We start from the raw sequence: 15,399 nt of genomic DNA, 5'->3' as shown, positions 1-15,399 counted from the left end.
GTGATCATAAACAAATTACCCTACCCCATTAATATTTTCTCAGAACTTACAGCCCAGAGTGCCCGTGAGCTCATTTTCCCACACTGGTTTAAACACTTACTGCATTGTATACTGATGGGTTGATGGTGGTATATCACCTATCAAAAGGAACCAGCAGGTCTTCTGGTTTGTTCACCTGTGCCAGCAGCGATACCTGATACGCCCTCATGGAAGGTTTGTTCTCCCTGGATATACCTTTGAGTGGAAAAAATAAACACTGACATCAAAGATTAGAGTTTAAACACATTTTTCTTGCCCTTGTGTGAATATCTGTCTGTGCATATGCTGCATTATCATAACAGGTGAGATATATAGCATTGTGGGGCAAGTGTAAGTGGTGCTCTGGAAGGTGTGATGCAAAAATGACACCTTGATAGCCTGCAAATGATTACAATTATTTACATCTATGTAGACATGGTGGCTAAGTATTGTAGTTAGTGCAGTTACTCCCAAAACAGAAGGTTCCCAGTTCAAGACCATCCCTGCCTATTTTCAGTGTAATATGGAGTTGTGTCAGGAAGGGCATCCAGTGTGAATCTTGTGCCAAATCAACATGCCAGTCCATACCTGATCTGCTGTGGCAACCACGGTCTTAGCTGTTGATCAGTGTCTTTATGCAAGTGCATAGTTTATCTGGGTTTTAAAATTTTGAGCATGTATTTTATGTTTTTTGTAAAGACCTTTGTCTTGATACTCAAAAATTAGTTATTTTAAGTTAAAGATTTGAACACTGACTGTCATCTATCAGAAGACCTGCTTCTGCCTGTTACTTTGGATCTGTCCTGCCTGGTTTTTCTCCTTGGTCTAATCTTGTCTGTGGGTTAGGAATTGGACTACCTATACATAGACCAGGGTTTGATTCCAGGTGTGGGCTTCAGACTGCCTCTCCGTGTAATTAAAAAGACCCTTCTTCTGCTCGATCCCAGTCCACCCAAGTGTAAATGGGTGGCGAAGTAACCTGCGATGGACTGGCATCCTATCCGGGGGATGGTAGTAGAGTCTTCTCTACATCATCCAACAGTTTGTGTGGATAAGGATCAGCCTGTTGGGTCTCAGGGCCTGTATAGGACTTACTACTTCTTTTTCTTTTTGAAAAAGACACTGAACCTGACTCTCTATTTGCATTTGTCTATTTATTGTTTTTGCTATTAATTCTGACAGGGCTTTCTGAAATCATCAGGCAAAAATTGTGTGTGTCAACTGGAATTTCATTTCATACATTTCTGTTGTGTGGGCCGCTGAAGAGGAGGTACTGCTGGCCCACCACCACCAGAGGGCGCCGCCGCCCCACAGGAGCAGCCTCGGTAACAGCTGTCACCCATCACCTGAGACAGCTGACGGCAATTATCACTGGGGTATATCAGCAGGACGGCATCTCCACCTCATCGCCGAGATATCGTTCTACCAGGAAGGTAATAATCTCAGCTGACTGCTTGACAGTAACCTTTGTGATTTTTGTGAGTGATTGCAGACTTTTTTCCCCAACGAGAGGTGGAGGTAGCTTCCCTGCCGTACAGGTTGCTGGGTGCAAACGCGCCCACGTTAATTGTGTTCTTGTTCCTCGCCAGCAGTACCAGGTCCGACACGCGGAGGCAGTGGCCACCTGGGAGTTCGGAACTTGGCGGCTCCAGTATTCCCGGGGTCCTGTGGCGGAGGAAACCGTGTGGTTCCGGTTCTACTTGGAGAGGCGTCTCCTATCTTCGAGCCTGCCCACACGACACCTTCGTGAATTGAACTTTGTCCATTGTTGTAATTTGTTGTGTTTGTTGTGCACGTTCGCAACAGTAAAGTGTTGTTATTTGACCTATTCCATTGTCCGTTCATTTGCGCCCCCTGTTGTGGGTCCGTGTTCCTACACTTTCCCAACAGGATATCTCGGCCAGCGTCATGGATCCCGAGGGGCGTCAACCGGCTGTTGAACGGCCAATGGAAGAACAAGGCGCACAGGCGTCCGCAGGAGGGGTAATCGGTGAGTTGCAGCGGATCCTCACCGCTTTCACGACTCGGTTAGACTTGATGGCCGAGCAGAACGCCCTCCTGAAACCGCAGGGTGGAGGCTCTCGCCGCGCAGGTGGAAGCGCGCCCTCCGGGCGCCGCTGCGGCTCTCCCTCCCGTAGACCCTGTGCGTGACAGCGACGTTCCACTGGTTGTCCAACGACCCCCCCCACCATCCCCTGAAGCATACATAAGCCCCCCAGAGCCGTACGGAGGCGGTGTGGAGACGTGCGCGGATTTCCTTATGCAGTGTTCGCTCGTCTTCGCACAGCGTCCCGTCATGTACGCGACCGACGCTAGCAAAGTAGCTTATGTGATAAATCTGCTTTGTGGTGAGGCACGCGCTTGGGCTACAGCGCTCTGGGAGCAAAGTTCACGGCTCCTTCTGACATATGATGGGTTTGTGAGGGAGCTCAGAACAGTGTTCGATCACCCTAATAGAGGAGAGACCGCTTCAGCCGTGCTGCTGTCAATGAGACAGGGGCGCCGGAGCGCAGCTGCCTATGCAGTCGACTTCCGCATTGCGGCTGCGAGGTCCGGCTGGAATAGCACTGCCCTCCGCGCCGCCTTCGTAAACGGACTGTCATTGGTCCTCAAGGAGCACCTGGTGGCTAAGGACGAACCGCGGGATTTGGATGGGCTTATCGATCTTGTCATACGATTAGACAATCGGTTAAATGAGCGCCGTCGGGAACGAGATGAAGGGCGTGGCCAGGCACGCGTCGTCCCTCTCCCTTCCAGTTCCGACCGCGTTCCGCCCTCCCCACGCTCCACGGCCCCTGCGCTCCGTGCGATCACAGCTCCCCCTGCTGACGAAGCTATGGACACGAGTAGGGCAACATTTAGGGCACCGGTCACACAAAGGAGGCTGGCCCGCGGAGCGTGTTTTGTTTGTGGCTCGATTGAGCATCAGGTACGAGACTGCCCCGAACGGTTTAAACACCAACGCCCGCCCCTAGACACTGGGCTAGGGGGGGGGCCGAGACGTTCACGTGGGACACACCCACATCGCCACACGACTCCAGTTACAATCCTTTATGAGGATTTAACCCTGAAGGCCCAGCACTGGTGGACACGGGCTCAGAAGGGAATTTGCTTGATAGCAAATGGGCCAGGGAGATAGGGTTCCCTCTGGTGGCGCTTACCTCGCCTGTGCAGGTACGGGCACTAGATGGCTCCCTACTCCCTCCAATCACCCACAAGACACCACCAGTAACTCTGGTGGTGTCGGGGAATCACCGGGAGGAGATTGAGTTTTTTGTAACTCCGGCCACCTCCCGTTGATTTTAGGTTTTCCTGGATGTTGAAGCACAATCCCCGGATCGATTGGCCGTCCGGGGTAGTGGTCCAGTGGAGCGAGACCTGCCATCGGGTTATGTTTAGGTTCCTCGGTTTCCTCCCGGTTCCCAGGCCAGGGAGGAGGTCAGAGCCCCGCCCAATCTAGGGACGGTGCCGGTGCAGTACCATGACCTTGCGGAGGTGTTCAGCAAGGATCTGGCACTCACCCTTCCCCCGCACCGCCCGTATGATTGTGCCATTGATTTGGTTCCAGGCGTTGAGTTCCCGTCCAGCAGGCTGTACAACCTCTCACGACCTGAACGCGAATCAATGGAGACCTACATCCGGGACTCTTTGGCTGCCGGGTTGATCCGGAATTCCACCTCCCCCGATGGGTGCGGGTTTCTTTTTTGTGGGGAAAAAGGATGGCGGATTACGTCCATGCATTGATTACAGGGGGCTGAACGAAATCACGGTTCGTAACCGATACCCCTTACCCTTGTTGGATTCGGTGTTCACGCCCCTGCATGGAGCCAAGATATTCACCAGCTTGATCTTAGGAATGCGTATCACCTGGTTCGGATCCGGAAGGGAGACGAGTGGAAGACGGCATTTAACACCCCGTTAGGTCATTTTGAGTACCTGGTCATGCCGTTCGGTCTTACAAATGCTCCCGCGAGTTTCCAAGCATTGGTTAATGATGTCTTGCGGGACTTCCTGCACCGATTCGTCTTCGTATATTTAGACGGACATACTCATCTTTTCTCCGGATCCTGAGACCCATGTCCGACATGTACGTCAGGTCCTGCAGGGCGTTATTGGAGAACCGGCTGTTTTGTTAAGGGCGAGAAGTGTGAGTTTCACCGCACTTCTTTGTCCTTCCTGGGGTTCATCATCTCCCCCAACTCCGTCGCTCCTGATCCAGCCAAGGGTTGCAGCGGGTGAGAGACTGGCCCAACCCACAAGCCGTAGAAGCTGCAACAGTTCCTCGGCTTTGCGAATTTCTACAGGAGGTTCATTAAGGGCTACAGCCAGGTTGCTAGCCCCCTGACAGCCCTGACCTCACCAAAAGTCCCCTTCACCTGGTCGGATCGTTGCGATGCCGCGTTCAAGGAGTTGAAACGGCGCTTCTCGTCTGCACCCGTTCTGGTGCAGCCCGATCCTAGTCGCCAGTTAGTGGTTGAAGTGGATGCCTCGGACTCAGGGATAGGAGCTGTGCTGTCCCAGAGAGGGAGGACCGATAAGGTCCTTCATCCGTGTGCCTATTTTTCCCGCAGGTTGACCCCGGCTGAACGGAACTATGACGTCGGCAACCGAGAACTCCTTGCGGTGAAAGAGGCTCTTGAAGAGTGGAGACACCTGTTGGAGGGAACGTCCGTGCCATTCACGGTTTTCACTGACCACCGGAACCCTGGAATATATCAGGACCGCCAAGCGGCTGAATGCCCAGGCAAGCCCGCTGGTCACTGTTCTTCGGGCCGTTTTGACTTCCGCATCACCTACCGGCCCGGGACCAGAAACCAGAAGTCGGATGCCTTGTCCCGGGTACACGAAGACGAGGTCAAAGCGGAGTTGTCGGATCCACCGGAACCCATCATCCGGAGTCCACTATCGTGGCCACCCTCACCTGGGACGTAGAGAGAAACCGTCCGGGAGGCCCTGGCACGAAGCCCGGACCCCGGGACTGGACCAAAGACAGACTTTACGTCCCACACAGAGGCAAGGGCTGCAGTCCTGGACTTCTGTCACGGCTCTAAGCTCTCCTGTCACCCAGGGGTGCGAAGAACCGTGGCAGTTGTCCGGCAGCGCTTCTGGTGGGCGTCCCTGGAGGCCGACGTCCGGGACTATATCCAGGCCTGTACCACCTGTGCCAGGGGCAAGGCCGACCATCGCAAGGCTCCGGGACTGCTACAGCCGCTGCCCGTGCCTCATCGCCCCTGGTCCCACATCGGCCTGGATTTTGTCACGGGCCTCCTGCCGTCCCAGGGAAACACCGTGATCCTCACGATAGTGGACCGATTCTCCAAGGCGGCCCACTTCGTGGCCCTCCCGAAGCTCCCTACGGCCCAGGAGACGGCGGACCTCCTGGTCCACCATGTCGTCCGCCTGCATGGGATACCATCAGACATCGTCTCCGATCGCGGTCCCCAGTTCTCCTCGCATGTCTGGAGGAGCTTTTGCTGGGAACTGGGGGCCACGGTCAGTCTCTCGTCCGGGTATCACCCCCAGACCAACGGGCAAGCAGAGCGGGCCAATCAAGAAATGGAGCAAACACTGCGGTTGTGTGACAGCCGCGCACCCGGCGGCCTGGAGTACTCATCTGGCCTGGATCGAGTACGCCCACAACAGTCAAGTGTCATCAGCCACCGGCCTCTCCCCCTTTGAGGTGTGTTTGGGGTATCAGCCCCCGTTGTTCCCGGTGGTTGAGGGGGAGGTCGGTGTGCCCTCGGTCCAGGCCCACCTGCGGAAGTGCCGTCGGGTGTGGCGCGCCGCCCGTTCTGCTTTGTTGAAGGCCCGGATGAGGGCGAAGACCCTTGCAGACCGGCGGCGGACCCCGGCCCCTACGTATCGCCCCGGGCAGGAAGTGTGGTTGTCCACAAAGGACATCCCACTACAAGTGGCCTCCCCTAAACTACAGGACAGGTACATAGGACCGTTTAAAATCCTCAAGGACATCAATCCCGCCGCAGTGAGGCTTCAGCTTCCAGCCTCACTGCGGATCCATCCTGTGTTTCATGTGTCGAAGCTCAAGCCCCATCACACCTCGCCCCTCTGTACACCCGGTCCGGCACCACCTCCTGCCCGGATCATCGATGGCGAGCCGGCTTGGACAGTGCGCCGGTTGTTGGACGTCCGTCGGATGGGCCGGGGCTTTCAATATCTGGTGGACTGGGAGGGGTATGGTCCCGAAGAACGCTCCTGGGTGAAGAAGAGCTTCATCCTGGACCCGGCCCTCCTGGCCGACTTCTACCGTCGCCACCCGGACAAGCCTGGTCGGGCGCCAGGAGGCGCCCGTTGAGGGGGGGGTCCTGTTGTGTGGGCCGCTGAAGAGGAGGTACTGCTGGCCCACCACCACCAGAGGGCGCCGCCGCCCCACAGGAGCAGCCTCGGTAACAGCTGTCACCCATCACCTGAGACAGCTGACGGCAATTATCACTGGGGTATATCAGCAGGACGGCATCTCCACCTCATCGCCGAGATATCGTTCTACCTGGAAGGTAATAATCTCAGCTGACTGCTTGACAGTAACCTTTGTGATTTTTGTGAGTGATTGCAGACTTTTTTCCCCAACGAGAGGTGGAGGTAGCTTCCCTGCCGTACAGGTTGCTGGGTGCAAACGCGCCCACGTTAATTGTGTTCTTGTTCCTCGCCAGCAGTACCAGGTCCGACACGCGGAGGCAGTGGCCACCTGGGAGTTCGGAACTTGGCGGCTCCAGTATTCCCGGGGTCCTGTGGCGGAGGAAACCGTGTGGTTCCGGTTCTACTTTGGAGAGGCGTCTCCTATCTTCAAGCCTGCCCACACGACACCTTCGTGAATTGAACTTTGTCCATTGTTGTAATTTGTTGTGTTTGTTGTGCACGTTCGCAACAGTAAAGTGTTGTTATTTGACCTATTCCATTGTCCGTTCATTTGCGCCCCCTGTTGTGGGTCCGTGTTCCTACACTTTCCCAACACATTTCCTTTTGTATGCACAGCAGTAGCTGTACAAATGTGACACATATCTAAACATTTATAGCTTACATTATGTTTCTCTCAAGCTCTTTGTGTAAACCAAAGATTTCAGAGCACGTCATGGTCTGCCACAAAATTTAAACACTTCTCAAACCCAATGCGATAGACTTTCCACAAAATTTCTTGAAATTCATCTTCTGTTTGTGAGCTATTATTTCCACAGGCAACAGACAGGACTGACCACATAACCTATGACCTGTCAATTGGTGGTGGTAATAAATATGCAGTTTGAAAATTCAAATGATTTTGTGTATTTTTATTTATTTTTAAAGTTTAAAATTAAATTTTAATGTTGCTATTAAATACTTTAGATAGCTGCCAGTGTGAAATTAATGTTGAGTGACCACATGCCCAGCAGTATATTTTATTAATGTGCAAAACAACAACAATTCACTTCCCTAAATTAAAATGTTTGTTTTATTGAGGCTGCTATAGCAGTTGTTGGTGTCAATAACAACTAACTGTGGGATTATGAGCTTGATCTCTGATGGATACTGGGGGCCCTATCTTCACACAAAAATGAGTTGCGAAGAGGCCATAAATTCATTTAGGGCAGGGGTACCCAACCTTTTTTGAACCGAGACCTACTTTTAAAGTTGACAGTGTATAGAGATCTACCAAGCCATATCGAATGCCATAGTGTATTTATTGTGCACCAATATAATAACACAATATCCTGGCACAAAGATAAAGTTTTAACAATAATAATGCATTATTGAAGTAAATGTGCAAAGAATAAGCACAAGTAGGCTTCGGACTGGCATGTAACAACACAATAACAAACAACTCAAATTACACAACTCCTAATTAAAGTTGGAAAAGTTGTTCCCTACCTTAGTGGGATGTCAGGCACTGAGAGGAGGCAAGGAATAAGAAAGGCTAAATCCAAAAGCTGTGCATATTCAGCGTGGTTTGAATGTTTCAGAATTTATTTATTTTTTTTAAATTTTGGGCAACAATTCATTAAACCATTCCAGAAATTTACCTCTGCTGAGCCACCTAACGTCTGTGTGGAGCAGTCCTCCAGCTGCAAATGGAATAACGAAAAAAATACAATAAAGTAAAACCACAAACATCGTCATCTTTATCAAAAGCAGGAATCACAGTATTAATAGTCACAGTTTATCTCTGTATTATATTTATAAACTGTTACAGAAACATCTCATCTGTGTCACTTTTGTAAACATTACACAAAATGAACGCACACAAAATAAAATAAAATCTCAAACACAGTCATCATCTTTAACAAAAGCAGTAAATTACAGAATAGTCAGTTTAACGGCCCACTATTTGCGTTCACAAACACAACAAATGAATGAAAAATAAATTAATAAAAATACTGTCTTTTGAACTGTTTACATACCATTTTTGTCCACAGTGTAACTTAGTTTGGCTCTTTAAGCTGTTCTGTTGCTTCAAAAACTTTTTTCTCCTCATTTAAAAATTTTTTTTTCTCCTCTGCATCCTGGACCATATCAGAAGAAGAAGAAGAAGAAGCAGAAGCTCTTCTAACTTGACTCGGCAGAGAGCCGCGCAGCGTTTGGAGCTGTGTGAACAGAACAGAGGACGATTCTCATTTCTTTCTCGCAACAAGACAGGAGTCAATCAATCAATCAATCAATTTTTTTATATAGCGCCAAATCACAACAAACAGTTGCCCCAAGGCGCTTTATATTGTAAGGCAAGGCCATACAATAATTATGTAAAACCCCAACGGTCAAAACGACCCCCTGTGAGCAAGCACTTGGCTACAGTGGGAAGGAAAAACTCCCTTTTAACAGGAAGAAACCTCCAGCAGAACCAGGCTCAGGGAGGGGCAGTCTTCTGCTGGGACTGGTTGGGGCTGAGGGAGAGAACCAGGAAAAAGACATGCTGTGGAGGGGAGCAGAGATCGATCACTAATGATTAAATGCAGAGTGGTGCATACAGAGCAAAAAGAGAAAGAAACAGTGCATCATGGGAACCCCCCAGCAGTCTACGTCTATAGCAGCATAACTAAGGGATGGTTCAGGGTCACCTGATCCAGCCCTAACTATAAGCTTTAGCAAAAAGGAAAGTTTTAAGCCTAATCGTAAAAGTAGAGAGGGTGTCTGTCTCCCTGATCTGAATTGGGAGCTGGTTCCACAGGAGAGGAGCCTGAAAGCTGAAGGCTCTGCCTCCCATTCTACTCTTACAAACCCTAGGAACTACAAGTAAGCCTGCAGTCTGAGAGCGAAGTGCTCTATTGGGGTGATATGGTACTACGAGGTCCCTAAGATAAGATGGGACCTGATTATTCAAAACCTTATAAGTAAGAAGAAGAATTTTAAATTCTATTCTAGAATTAACAGGAAGCCAATGAAGAGAGGCCAATATGGGTGAGATATGCTCTCTCCTTCTAGTCCCCGTCAGTACTCTAGCTGCAGCATTTTGAATTAACTGAAGGCTTTTTAGGGAACTTTTAGGACAACCTGATAATAATGAATTACAATAGTCCAGCCTAGAGGAAATAAATGCATGAATTAGTTTTTCAGCATCACTCTGAGACAAGACCTTTCTGATTTTAGAGATATTGCGTAAATGCAAAAAAGCAGTCCTACATATTTGTTTCGATTGGTTCAAGGTTCAAAGCAAAGCTGCGCTGCAGAAAAGTTGATTACAGACCTGCTGCAGGGTCTGTAATCAATGTAGAGAAATTGTAATTTTCCTGACAAACACCCCCCAAAACAACGGCCACTCTGAAGGACCGATAAGGGAATTGTTAAGTAAAAAGGTTATTGATGTCGGTGCATCGAATCATTTCTTAACGATACCCGAAAGTAACCGGTTCTCGATACCCATCCCTTGCTGTGATATCGAGAAAACAAATGCAAGTGAAATAATTTCTGGTGAGTTAACGGTTCAGTCACAACCTGCCAAAGCCTACAGCAGACAGCGGCCACCAAAGCTTACTGAGGTGAAGTAATGTAGCATTTAGGTGACGTTTTGCCTTTTTCCCAAGTATTTGCTGTTATTTTGATTGATTCCATTTGCTTTTCATTGTGGACCTTTTTTCCACAGACAGTGATGCCAACTCGGCACATTTGTGAGGTGTAGCCAGTTTGAATATTGCTGTATATTAATATTGTCATATTATTGATCACAGCTGTTTCCTTAACCAATACATGTGTGTGTGTGTGTGTGTGTGTGTGTGTGTGTGTGTGTGTGTGTGTGTGCATGAGACCATTTTTATCTTGACTTTTTTCCTACTTATTCCCTCTGTAATTGTTCCTTCCACGGTGGTGATAAAATGCTGTCATACTTACAGCCAACATTGCAGGTGTTTGGTGATGACATGCACAGGCAAACAGAGGGTACAGTACTTGTGTTGTGAGTCTGATTATGTAAGGCATGTCTGAGTGGTGAGGTCTTTATATAGCGCTAGACGGCACTGGACTTTTAACCTGGTTTTTGTTGGTATAAGAAAGCAGAGCAAAGCAAAGCAAAGGCTTTGTGGTAATGGTCGATATGAACACACCAGCTCTACATGCAGCTACACCTAATTTTATTTTAACCAAGATGTCTACATGATCGCAAGTGGAATTGAGATGCAGAGGATGCTGGAGCTAGTTGTAAAAATGACAACTGTATTGGGTGGAAGTGAGCAATGCCACGAGCACCGCAATGTATGCTGCTTTGGAAGATAAAGTCCTTGAACACTGACATGTCCACCAGCAAGACACTGATCCCCAAAAACTATCCTGTCTTGGAGTATAATTGCCTCAATGCCTTGCATCAGTGTCACAAAACAAGAAAATGTTTGGAGAAAATAGGTGAAAAATCTGTATTACAGGATTGTTAACAGCAGTGGCGGTCCTAGAGTGATTTACTCCCGAAACCCCCCCGCACACACTAACGTGGCCACCACCTCCGCCCCACCACCCATGAAAACACTAACTTCATCCTGAACACCCACAATCCCACAAATTAACTCACAACAGCTATTTTCAAGCTATTTTCCAGTTTTAATGACTGCTGCAATAACAAACAAAGAAATTGGCACAGTCTAATGTGTCATCATCCATGGACTTATCTGCAATGATCATCTCAAAAGTTTGCAGGAGGGCATCATAATTGTTTGCCCCAGTGCTCACTATCTGTGATGTGAAATTCCATCGAGTAGGAGCATTTCTGGGCAACCTTGAGCAGCCTGCAGACTCAAGAAAAGACATCCTCTTTGTGGATTTTGAGAAAGATGTGGCAGAGAGTGATGCAAAAAATATTCTGCACTCAGATAAGCATTTAGCCCCCTGAGACAGAGCCAGATTCAGTCTGTGTGCAAAGCAATGCACAAACATTGCACTGGGGGCTATTCCTTTAACTTTGGCATGCAAACCATTGAGAGCTGAAGCCATGACAGCAACCATGATTTCTTCGTAAGGAAGACTATCAAATGGCTTCGCCAAAATCCGGTCCACAACATTCATATTCTCTGCCATTATGTGCAGCTTGCTACCTACCTAGCTCGCTAGCTGGGACTGGCGCGAGGCTAGTGTGAAGTTTGTCCGCCTGTGAGTGCTTTGTGACGGTGAAGGAGCTCAGCAGCACCCGCTGCCCGGTAGGGACAGAAACTGCGATAGAAGTCAGAAAGAGTGATAGAAGTCAGTCTCCAAACACAAGCAGCTACAAAAAAACCCATCAGAAATAGAAGCTCGATTTGTCGCTAGTCGTTTTTAACAAAGAAAATGCCGCTAAGAGGATTAGGAAAGTCTCTGGTTCAACTCAGAAAAGAATGAAAATGCTCCCACGGATGTTTACCAAAAGATCGCTGATTCGCTCATTTCGCTGTCAATCAAAAAGGGATTCAGCCTCAGACAGATCATCCAATCATCATGCAGAAGCTGAGCGTCCGGGCCGGCCGAGGCCAGCCCACTGCCCCATAGACCCCCAGACACGCTGAGCGTCCGATGGGCGGGACAAAGCCCAGTATTTATCCAGTGACTCGTCTCGTTTCGCTGCAGTCTTTGCTTTGCTACTGTTTATAGCACTGTGAAGCTGCGGGAATGAGTGAGAGGAAAGCCGCCTTGGGACGGGAAGGTGGGGGCGCCGTTCTGCCGTAACGTAACGAAACCACGAATCCCCCCGTCAGGACAACCCCCCCCACCCTTTTTTTTTTTTTTACCTTTTTTTTTTCCGCACGGTCGTGCCGCTCCCCCCTGCGATGCTGCCTCCAGGACCGCCCCTGGTTAAGAGACCATTATGAAATTACAGAAAACTTTTATAAATACAGTGCTGAAAGGTTTTGCATGTACAGTATTGCTGGCTGTCTGAGTGGTGTCCAAAAAATGAGGTGGGCTTCATAGATAATTGGCAAAGCTTCTGGGGAAAACCTGGTCTTGTTAGGAGAGACGGCATCCATCCCAATTTGGATGGAGCAGCTCTCATTTCTAGAAATCTGGCCAATTTTATTAAATCCTCCAAACCGTGGACTATCCAGGGTTGGGACCAGGAAGCAGAGTTGTAGTCTTACACACCTCTCTGCAGCTTCTCTCCCCCTGCCATCCCCTCATTACCCCATCCCCGTAGAGACGGTGCCTGCTCCCAGACCACCAATAACCAGCAAAAATCTATTTAAGCATAAAAATTCAAAAAGAAAAAATAATATAGCACCTTCAACTGCACCGCAGACTAAAACAGTTAAATGTGGTCTATTAAACATTAGGTCTCTCTCTTCTAAGTCCCTGTTAGTAAATGATATAATAATTGATCAACATATTGATTTATTCTGCCTTACAGAAACCTGGTTACAGCAGGATGAATATGTTAGTTTAAATGAGTCAACACCCCGAGTCACACTAACTGCCAGAACGCTCGTAGCACGGGCCGAGGCGGAGGATTAGCAGCAATCTTCCATTCCAGCTTATTAATTAATCAGAAACCCAGACAGAGCTTTAATTCATTTGAAAGCTTGACTCTTAGTCTTGTCCATCCAAATTGGAAGTCCCAAAAACCAGTTTTATTTGTTGTTATCTATTGACCTCCTGGTCGTTACTGTGAGTTTCTCTGTGAATTTTCAGAACTTTTGTCTGACTTAGTGCTTAGCTCAGATAAGATAATTATAGTGGGCGATTTTAACATCCACACAGATGCTGAGAATGACAGTCTCAACACTGCATTTAATCTGTTATTAGACTCAATTGGCTTTGCTCAAAATGTAAATGAGTCCACCCACCACTTTAATCATATCTTAGATCTTGTTCTGACTTATGGTATGGAAATTGAAGACTTAACAGTATTCCCTGAAAACTCCTTTCTCTCTGATCATTTCTTAATAATATAAGATGGGACCTGATTATTCAAAACCTTATAAGTAAGAAGAAGAATTTTAAATTCTATTCTAGAATTAACAGGAAGCCAATGAAGAGAGGCCAATATGGGTGAGATATGCTCTCTCCTTCTAGTCCCCATTAGTACTCTAGCTGCAGCATTTTGAATTAACTGAAGGCTTTTTAAGGAACTTTTAGGACAACCTGATAATAATGAATTACAATAGTCCAGCCTAGAGGAAATAAATGCATCACTCTGAGACAAGACCTTTCTAGTTTTAGAGATATTGCGTAAATGCAAAAAAGCAGTCCTACATATTTGTTTAATATGCGCTTTGAATGACATATCCTGATCAAAAATGACTCCGAGATTTCTCACAGTATTACTAGAGGTCAGGGTAATGCCATCCAGAGTAAGGATCTGGTTAGACACCATGTTTCTAAGATTTGTGGGGCCAAGTACAATAACTTCAGTTTTATCTGAGTTTAAAAGCAGGAAATTAGAGGTCATCCATGTCTTTATGTCTGTAAGACAATCCTGCAATTTAGCTAATTGGTGTGTGTCCTCTGGCTTCATGGATAGATAAAGCTGGGTATCATCTGCGTAACAATGAAAATTTAAGCAATACCGTCTAATAATACTGCCTAAGGGAAGCATGTATAAAGTGAATAAAAATGGTCCTGGCACAGAACCTTGTGGAACTCCATAATTAACTTTAGTCTGTGAAGAAGATTCCCCATTTACATGAACAAATTGTAATCTATTAGACAAATATGATTCAAACCACTGCAGCGCAGTGCCTTTAATACCTATGGCATGCTCTAATCTCTGTAATAAAATTTTATGGTCAACAGTATCAAAAGCAGCACTGAGGTCTAACAGAACAAGCACAGAGATGAGTCCACTGTCAGAGGCCATAAGAAGATCATTTGTAACCTTCACTAATGCTGTTTCTGTACTATGATGAATTCTAAAACCTGACTGAAACTCTTCAAATAGACCATTCCTCTGCAGATGATCAGTTAGCTGTTTTACAACTACCCTTTCAAGAATTTTTGAGAGAAAAGGAAGGTTGGAGATTGGCCTATAATTAGCTAAGATAGCTGGGTCAAGTGATGGCTTTTTAAGTAATGGTTTAATTACTGCCACCTTAAACGCCTGTGGTACATAGCCAACTAACAAAGATAGATTGATCATATTTAAGATCGAAGCATTAAATAATGGTAGGGCTTCCTTGAGCAGCCTGGTAGGAATGGGGTCTATTAAACATGTTGATGGTTTGGATGAAGTAACTAATGAAAATAACTCAGACAGGACAATCTGAGAGAAAGAGTCTAACCAAATACCGGCATCACTGAAAGCAGCCAAAGATAACGATACGTCTTTGGGATGGTTATGAGTAATTTTTTCTCTAATAGTTAAAATTTTGTTAGCAAAGAAAGTCATGAAGTCATTACTAGTTAAAGTTAATGGAATACTCAGCTCAATAGAGCTCTGACTCTTTGTCAGCCTGGCTACAGTGCTGAAAAGAAACCTGGGGTTGTTCTTATTTTCTTCAATTAGTGATGAGTAGAAAGATGTCCTAGCTTTACGGAGGGCTTTTTTATAGAGCAACAGACCCCTTTTCCAGGCTAAGTGAAGATCTTCTAAATTAGTGAGACGCCATTTCCTCTCCAACGTACGGGTTATCTGCTTTAAGCTACGAGTTTGTGAGTTATACCACGGAGTCAGGCACTTCTGATTTAAAGCTCTCTTTTTCAGAGGAGCTACAGCATCCAAAGTTGTCTTCAATGAGGATGTAAACTCTATCTATCTCTATCTCACTTACAGAGTTTAGGTAGCTACTCTGCACTGTGTTGGTATATGGCATTAGAGAACATAAAGAAGGAATCATATCCTTAAACCTAGTTACAGCGCTTTCTGAAAGACTTCTAGTGTAATGAAACTTATTCCCCACTGCTGGGTAGTCCATCAGAGTAAATGTAAATGTTATTAAGAAATGATCAGACAGAAGGGAGTTTTCAGGGAATACTGTTAAGTCTTCTATTTCCATACCATAAGTCAGAACA

At 47.1% G+C, this 15,399-nt stretch overlaps 1 protein-coding gene across 15 annotated transcripts in view; it reads left to right on the top strand.

Moving 5' to 3' along the window:
• LOC117512469 (ERC protein 2) overlaps positions 1-15,399 on the top strand; it is a 503,700-nt gene that overhangs the window by 269,711 nt on the left and 218,590 nt on the right. The window lies entirely within an intron of this gene.

This window comes from Thalassophryne amazonica, chromosome 6 (assembly GCF_902500255.1).
Source record: "Thalassophryne amazonica chromosome 6, fThaAma1.1, whole genome shotgun sequence".
Taxonomy (NCBI): Eukaryota; Metazoa; Chordata; class Actinopteri; order Batrachoidiformes; family Batrachoididae; genus Thalassophryne; species Thalassophryne amazonica.
Note: the sequence above shows the minus strand (reverse complement) of the source record. Positions and strands in the feature narration are given on the sequence as shown.